General features: G+C 38.2%; 1 non-coding gene across 1 annotated transcript; it reads right to left on the bottom strand.

The window, feature by feature from the left end:
• Positions 1–5,507: 5,507 nt before the first annotated feature.
• LOC131176541 (small nucleolar RNA R71) lies at positions 5,508–5,614 on the bottom strand. Its single transcript, XR_009146564.1, has one exon. It is a non-coding gene; the product is annotated as a small nucleolar RNA R71 (small nucleolar RNA).
• Positions 5,615–9,263: the final 3,649 nt, after the last annotated feature.

Raw genomic sequence — 9,263 nt, 5'->3', positions numbered from 1 at the left:
TCCAATGGTATAAAATTCAAGTCATTTGGACCTGTCTAGTGGGAGTTATAGCCAAATGAATGTGTACTATTCATTTGGTCAATTTTCTAGGTTCATCATTTGGTCATCCGGATTGGGACAATAATTTGGTCAATTTCTGGGTAGAATTTGGGCATGGTCTCTTCATGAAAAATGAAGCATTTTAGGTCTAGTTTCATCTCCAATTGACCTCATATCAATAACACAAATTCAGTTATGGCTCAAATTATTCACTTGATTTTTTAAGACTCAACCTGCATGGAAAAGTACACTTCCAAATTTCATTTCCTCCAACTCCCAAACTATAATTCAACATTTATGGAACTTCTAATATCATCAATTCATCTCAACACTAATCATTTTCTTCCAATTTCATGTCAAACTCACTCATTTAAACCTCATTTCAAGGTTTAACAAGGAAAGGAGAAGAAAACTTGCACAAACCTTAAATGGACAATTCTTCAAGTTGGTAAAACTTCATCAGTCCTTTCTTTCTTGGCTGCCTATAGTCTTCCTAAGGTGTGGTGATTAATTTTTGTGAAGAAACTTGTGAGATTTATGGTGAGAATGGGAGGGATTTAGAGCTTGCATGAAGAACATCCATGGAGGAACAATGGGAGAAGGATTCGGCCACTTGAGAGGTAATGAGGAAGAAAATGATGTTAGTGGATCGTTTTGTCACCTTATGGCTATCTATATCCCACCAAGTTTTTGTTTATTAATTTCAACCCCTAAAATTTTAATAATTTGAATAATTTCTCCCTTATGTTTCCTTTAATTACATTGCATATAATTTCATGTTTTCATGAAATTTTCAAAATTTTTAATATCACTCATTTTAATAGACATTTAGGTTAAAAGTCAACTCTAGGTGCCAAATGACCAAAATGCCCCTCTTCGGGTAATAGTCAAACTTTTTTGGTAATACTGACTAAATTCTCGATCCGATAGTTCCTTTAATTTTATACTATCTATTTTATTTTTATTTTTACTAATTAACTAAATTTTATTTGACATTTTCAATATCATTTATACCTCAATAAAACTTTAATTATATCTCGAAAATTATTTTCTAGGGTTCCTTGTAGGTCTGGGGTCGTCAATTGTCTATGCAGTGACTTCCCGATACGATCACCCATCGCCATGGTTCCGGCTCCTATAACCTAGTTACATTTCATTTTTTTTTTATTTTTTCTTAATTTTTGTTGGCCTTTATTTCATCAATTTATGTCTCCTCACCGTAGTTTAAGTATAGTTCCAGGCATTCTGACTGTCTGAATAGACTTTAGTCTTCGGAACAGTAAAACGTACAAACTATCTACAGTGAGGGCATTACAATTCTTCTCCTTTAAATAAAAATTTTGTCCTCGAAATTAACCTAATGTATATAATCAAGGAACCGCTATCTCCTTGTCTCTCCGCTTTTTCGTGTTATAATACTTCACTTTCTTTTTAGTTTGTCTTACTAGACCTAGCTCTATAATCTTATCCTCATCTCGATTTACTATCAGAAATATGTAGCTCTACACAATAGTCCTAAGTCGGTACTATAATCTGCAGCTTACCGCACAAACATCAAGAACATTGCATAGTTACCACGGTATATCCTAGTAGATCAGATTTTTCCTATACTTATCCTTAATTAGTTCTGCACTCATCCTCTTTCATCTCATATACAGTCTCTTTTTTATTTCCATCCATTATCTTTAATATGATCCTTTTCGGTTGATAATCTACCATCACCTTATGGCCTAAAGGATTGGTGATAAGTATGTCATCTTCTAACCCATCTATCGGTATCCTGTTTTAACAGGAGGTACAATACATATATAGGGGTGAATATAATTAGGGTCTATCAATACATATTTAAAGGTATTATAAATAGAAAATATACCTCTAATAATATCTATCGGATCTAGCTCCTCCCGAGCCATAGCGTATACACGGGGTGCTACTCTAGCCTCGGGCCATTTTATAGTCACAAAAGCCCTCTATGATGTACCAGCTGTCTCAGGCCTCATAGGTCTTCTACCCCTCTGCACTGTCGGTGCAGACCTCTCAGTCGGTGGTAAAGCAGTGGGAGCACTCCTCTGTGGACAACTTCATAAGAAATGATCCATAGATCCACATCTGAAACATCCCCTAGTCAATAGTCGACACTCCCCTCTGTTTCTCCTACCATAGTGGGTATATTCTTGCACTAGAATTGATTCCCTTCTTACTGTACCTGGAGAACTAGCTATAGATACTCCAGACTGGTCTCTCTAGCCTTGTGTTTGGCTTTGTAAACCCTTAGGCTTCTTACTACCAGTAGCTAGTACACTAAACTGGCCCTGTCCATGCCTCTCTTACGCTGTCTGTCTCTCCTAGACTGCTCATCATCTCTGACTCTCTCCACATCAAGAGTTGATACTACCAACAAAGAGAAGTCTATGAAGTGATGAGATGTGACTATCAGTATGATGTTATCATTTAATCTTTCCTCAAATCTCCTGCATCTATCAACCTCGGTAGGCATTATCTCCAATGCATATCCACTAAGTCTTATGAATTCCCACTCATATTCGGAGACTGTAAGCTGCCTCTGTCTCAGTGCCAGGAATTCTCTCCTTCTGGCCTCTAAATACACATGGCTGACATATTTCTTCCTAAATTCTGCTAAGAAGAAATCCCCGGTGATCTGTGTAGGCTGTACTACCCTCAATACTGTCACCCACCACCGATATGCATCCTCCTGCAGTAATAACAAAGCACACTCTAATTGCTGCTCTGGGGTGCAATAGAGCTACTGCAGAACCCTCTCTGTCCTCTCTAGCCAATACTCCGCAGTAGCTGGATCATCCTCCTTCTTACCCTTGAAGTTAATTGCCCCATATTTTCGCAGTCTCTCTAATGGGGACCTGTGGACGAGTTGCGGCTGGTGGCTGTACAAATGGTGGTGGTTGTGGCTGAGGCTGTGGAGGTGGAGGTGGCTGTGGCTGAGGTATGGCTCTGGTGACCTGATGGAGCAGTTGCATCATCTGTTCTAAGAAGGCCTACTGTGCTCTACCCGCAACACCTATAGATGACTCGATTTTGCTGCTTCACTCCCTACTAGGAACAGGTGCAGGTGCATAACTCTCTACCTCCTCCTCGATCAGTCTAGGAGACCTGTGCTCTGATGGATCAGATGCCATCGATCCTATAAAATAGACAAAGAACATATTTGTGATACACTTGAATTGTATAGAAGTTTTTAAGCACATTTTGTATACTATCTCATGGCATTTAGGTGAGTAATCTCATGCATAGTAGTTGATTTCATTAGTTTTTGTAATTTCTATTGTCAAGCCTTTAATTCCATGTTTTCTGCATCATTTCAGGTGTTTGGATGAAGCCCCAGAGTATAGGAGTGCAAAAGTAAAGCTTGGAGAGGTGAAAAGAGTTAGAATTTCTGCTGATACAAAGTACATGGGCCGTGCAAACAAAGCCACAGACCCGTGTAACTCTTTGCCAGAAAAAAGCCAAGAGAATCAATGGAGAAACATAAGTGCATGGGTCGTGTAATTGGACTCGTATAATCTATAGGGACTTGTGTAAGTCTCTACCGGGCACAAGCTTGAAGAATTTTATGAGAACAAAAGTACATGGCCAGTGTAACTAGGCCCGCGTAGCCAGTGCAGACCCATGTAAGTATCTGTGCCAATGCAAGATTCCACAATTCCACTCCAGTAAGTTACATGGCCTGGGTCCATGTGGTGACACATGGGCCATGTACCATGCAGCAGCCAGTTTTTAAACTTGAGTTCCTGCTCTTGTTTACACATTCAAATCAGACTCCTAAGGCGTTTTGGACTCAAAATGACCTAACCCTAGAACAACTATTATAAATAGAAGCAGAAAACATCAAATCGAAAGGAGGGATCCTTTGACAGCACTTTTTCAGAGTTTTAAAGAAACTCGCACTCTGCAGCTGTCATGAGGAGAAGAATATCAGTATCAAGAGGAGTTTTCCTGCTGAAGTTGCATAAGATCAAAGTTGCAAACTCTCTTCGGTTCCTTCATTCCATCTCCTTAAATGGATTTTTATTGTTTTATTTCTTCTATATGATTTTTTTTTTATTGTCTTTACATTTTTATCATGATGTTTGCTGAACTCATGAGTGAGTACTTTCATATTCTAGAATTGGGAGAGTAATACTTATAATCATTGTTATGGATGAACATTAAGTTTTATTTATTGGATTTGAGATTTGTTCCTTAATTTAATTTCTTGTGATCTTAATGCATGCTATGTGCTGGTACCCACTTAGTATTGATTGTAAATATTAATTGAAGGACTGAAAGGTGAAGATTAATATTAGAAAATCAAGATGTTAAACCTAGGAATTCTGACCTAGACATAGGCTAATACCTTTGTGGAATTTCAAAATTGGTCAAAGACCTTAAAGGATTTTAATTAATTTGATCGCCACGAAAGTCGGGTTTAAGTTAATTAGGATACACCCTCGATGCCTTGAGAGAGGACTTAGGATACCTTATGACTGATTTCCATTAAGGCAAATGATTCTCAATCTAGTAAACAAACAAGATAACATCCATAGTAAGATTCAAGTATAAAATCTTAATTTCAGAATTGTTCCAAAATAGATTACTTCATTTTAAGTTTATCATTTTAGTGTTTAAAATAGACAACTTTCATTCTCTCATTGTTCGATAGCCTAAATAGTCAAAATTACTGTGTAGATTGGTACTTACTAATCAAATTCCTCGTGGGAATGATACTTTACTCATCACTTTATTACTTGTTAGCCATCCGTACACTTGCGGTGGTAGTAAAACCAGCAAACAAGTTTTTGGCGCCGTTGCCAGGGATTTTGGCTTTAGTAATATCGAGCGATAGGCAATTTAGCTGATTTAGGCGATTATCTTTATTATCTAATTTTATTTGATTTGTTTTATTTCTTTTCTTTTCTTTTAGGTACCTAATCTGGTATATGACCAGAACAAGGCCAGAAGAAGAAATTTTGGACTGTGATCCGGAGATAGACAGAACTCTAAGAGCCATCAGGAGGGAAAAGAAACATCAAGAGCATGATCAAGAAGATCCTGAAATTACAACCATAGCCAATAATAATGACATGCCAAGACCCTTGAGAGACTATGGAGCTCCATCTGTCTAAGGATTTCAGCCCAGTGTCACTAGACCCACAGTGGAAGCCAACAACTTTGAATTAAAACCAGCATGGCTTCAAATGATTCAACAAACCCAGTTTGCAGTTTCACCAACAGAAGATCCACATTATCACCTCCAGTGCTTTCTTGCCCTTTGTGACACATTTAAGATGAATGGAGTGTCTGATCAAGCCATAAGACTCAGAGCATTCCCATTCTCCCTTTGAGATAGAGCAAGGAAGTGGTTACTCTCACAACTAGCTGGAACGTTTACCACTTGGAAAAACCTCTCACAAGCTTTTCTAGTAAGGTATTTTCCACCTGCAAAGACTGCAAGACTGAGACTTAAGCTCAACACCTTCAGACAAAATGAAGATGAATCACTCTATGAAAAATGGGAAAGATATAAAGACCTGCAGAGGGAATGTCCACACCATGGCATAGAGGATTGGCTATTTGTGCAAAATTTTTATAATGGGTTACTATCTTCTACAAGGAGCACAGTTAATTCAACTACAAAAGGTGACCTAATGGAGAAAACAGTGACACAAGCACTGGAACTTCTAGAGAGGGTTGCATACCATAATTATGAGTGGTCAAATGAAAGAGGAAATGCAAGGAGAACAGCAGAGGTCCTGGAAGTGGACGCCCTAAGCATGATAAATGCCCAATTTGATCAACTCACTAAGAGGCTTCATAAAATGCAAGTCGATGTAGTAGGGATGAATAGTCAACATGAGGACAGCTATGGAGGAGGATATTCAGAATGTAACAGCTTTAATGAACCCTCTACAGAATAGATGAACTATGTGAATAATGGAGGAAACTTCAACCAGAGGCAGCCCAACAATCCATATTTAAACACTTATAACCCTGGATGGAGGAACCACCCAAATTTCTTATGGTCCAATCAGCAGAACCAGCTAATAAATAAGCAACAGGGGTACAAACCACTAGCACCTTCTGGATTTCAGAACAGAGGCTAAAACTTTACACAACCACCACCGCCTCCTCAACCTCAGCAACCTGAACCAAAGATAACCATGGAATCCATGATGGAAGGGTTCCTAGCAGCTCAACAACAATATAATGAATTGATTAAATAGCTGACTTCAAGAATAGACCAACTTGCTACCCATAACAAGATGCTGGAGAATCAAATTACTCAGTAAGCAAGTTCTTCAAGTAAGGCTACTGGTAAACTGCCTAGTCAATCAGAGATGAACTAAGGGAGCATTATAAGGCAGTTACATTGAGGAGTGGGAGAACTCTAGTAAAATCAGAGAAAGAACCAATAGAGGATACCTCAGAAAAATCTGAAAGCCAAGCAGAGAAAAGGGAGGAGGAAGCAAAGAAAGATCAGAAAAAGGAAGTAGCGAAGAAAAAGAAGTTACCAGAGCCATACCAGCCTCCCCTATCTTTTCCTCAGAGATTTCAGAAAGCCAAATTGGATAAGCAATTTGGTAAGTTTTTAGAAGTTTTATAGAAACTTTATATCAACATCCCCTTCACTGAAGCACTCTCTCAAATGCCATCCTATGCCAAATTTCTTAAGAAAATTTTGTTAAAGAAAAGAAAACTGGAAGACTATGAGACAGTTGCTCTAACAGAGGAATGCAGTGCCATATTGCAAAACAAGCTGCCTCCAAAGTTGAAAGATTCAGGAAGCTTCTCCATTCCCTGCCTCATTGGTAATAAGAAAACAGACAAAGCCCTCTGTGATCTTGGGGCAAGTGTGAGTTTAATGCCCCTATCAATATGCAAAAAGCTGGCGATCAGAGAACTGAAGCCCATGACAATTTTACTATAATTGGCTGATCGATCGGTTAAATATCCAGTGGGCATACTTGAGAACATCCCTATCAAAGTGGGTAAATTCTTCATTCCAGTAGACTTTGTTGTCCTTGAAATGGAAGAAGATGTTCAGATCCCTATCATCTTGGGAAGACCATTCTTGGCAACCACCGAAGCCATCATAGACGTAAAAAATGGGCGACTAACCCTCAAGGTATGAGGAGAAGAAGTAGAATTCAACTTTTTTGACACAATAAAACACAAATTCAAACCTAATGAATGCTTCAAGGTTGACATAATTGACAAACAAAATAAAGAGGAATTTTATAAGACACATCCTAAAGATCCTCTTGAAGCATGTATTGTGCACAGCCACATAGTGAATTATGAAAACACAGAAATAGCAGCCTGTGTACAATAGTTAGTAGCTCATCCACCCCTACCCTTAGCTAAGGCTTCCGAGATGGAGAAGTTAAAGGAGGAACAAACCAAGGGTAAGCCCCAGTAAAATGCCAAACAGGTAGAGCTTAAACCTCTCCCCTCCTCGCTAAGGTATGCATTTCTGGACTCAAACTCTAAATATCGTATTATAATCAATGCTAGCCTGTCTAAATTAGAAGAGGAAAAATTGTTAAGAGAACTTAGGATCCATAACAAGGCCATAGGGTATAAAATAGAAGACCTGAAAGGGATAAACCCCTCGATTTGCATGCATAGGATACCCATGGAAGAAAACAGTAAACCCACTATCGAGCACCAAAGAAGACTTAACCTAAACATGAAAAAAGCAGTCAAAAAGGAAATTTTGAAACTATTAGATGCAGGTATCTACCCAATTTCTGATAGTAAATGGGTTAGTCCAGTACATGTAGTTCCTAAGAAGGGTGGGACAACTGTTATCCAAAATGCAAGTAATGAACTGACCCCTACTAGGGTAGTCACTGGTTGGCGAATGTGTATAGATTATAGGAAATTGAACAGTGCTATCAGAAAAGACCATTTTCCTCTCATTTTCATCGATCAGATGTTAGAGAGGTTAGCAAAACACTTTTATTTCTGTTATCTAGATGGGTATTTGGGATTCTTTCAAATTCCTATTCACCCAAAAGACCAAGAAAAGACCACATTCACTTGCCCTTATGGAACATTTGCATATAGGAGAATGCCTTTTGGTCTTTGTAATGCCTCTGCTACCTTTAAAAAATGCATGATGGCTATTTTTTCTGATTATATTGAAAATATCATGGAAGTTTTCATGGATGATTTTTCTGTCTATGGAACTACTTTTGATGATTGCCTAGATAATTTATCTAAGGTGTTGTAAAGATGCAAAGAATCAAACCTAGTCCTAAATTGGGAAAAATGCCACTTCATGGTAAGGGAAGGTATAGTTCTGGGACATTTGATATCAGAAAGATGAATTGAGATTGATAAGGCAAAAATTGAGATCATTGAAAACATGCCACCACCAACATCAGTCAAGGGAGTGCAAAGCTTTTTGGAACATGCAGGGTTCTACAAAAGATTCATTAAAGATTTTTCCAAAATAGCTAAGCCACTTACCAAACTGTTAAGTCAAGATGTTCCCTTTCATTTTGATGAAAATTGCCTTGTTTCTTTTAATAGAACTAAAGAAGCCTTGATCTTAGCACCAATAATGTAGCCATCAGATTGGGAGCTACCATTCCAGGTGATGTGTGATGCAAGTGACTTTGCAGTTGGAGTGGTGCTCAGGCAAAGAAAAGATAAAAAGCTCCCTGCCATTTATTATGCCAGCATGACACTCGATGACGCGCAAATCAATTATGCTACCACAGAGAAGGAATTCCTAGCAGTGGTGTTTGCAATGGACAAATTCAGATATTACCTAATTGGGTTAAAAGTCATCATTTTCATAGATCATGCTGCAATCCGGTACCTTTTGAATAAGAAAGAAGCAAAACCAAAGCTGATTCGATAGATTCTACTCCTGCAAGAATTTGACCTTGAAATCAAGGATAAAAAAGGATTTGAAAATGTAATGGCTGACCATCTATCCAGGCTGAAATTAGAGTACACAGGAGACTTCGAAGATTTATCAATTGATAACTCATTTTCTGATGAGCAACTACTAGCATTCTCCCAGACTCCATGGTATGCTAACTTTGTCAATTTTCTTGTATTTAGGGTATTGCCTCCAAACATGACTTATCAGCAAAGGAAGAAATTCCTACATAATGTGAGATATTACAAATGGGAGGAACCTCCATTGTACAAGAAATGTAATGATGGGCTAATAAGAAGATGCATACCAGAGG

This window comes from Hevea brasiliensis, unplaced genomic scaffold (genome assembly GCF_030052815.1).
Source record: "Hevea brasiliensis isolate MT/VB/25A 57/8 unplaced genomic scaffold, ASM3005281v1 Scaf158, whole genome shotgun sequence".
NCBI classification, from domain to species: domain Eukaryota; kingdom Viridiplantae; phylum Streptophyta; class Magnoliopsida; order Malpighiales; family Euphorbiaceae; genus Hevea; species Hevea brasiliensis.
The sequence above is the reverse complement of the archived record's forward strand: the minus strand, read 5'-3'. Positions and strand labels throughout refer to the sequence as shown.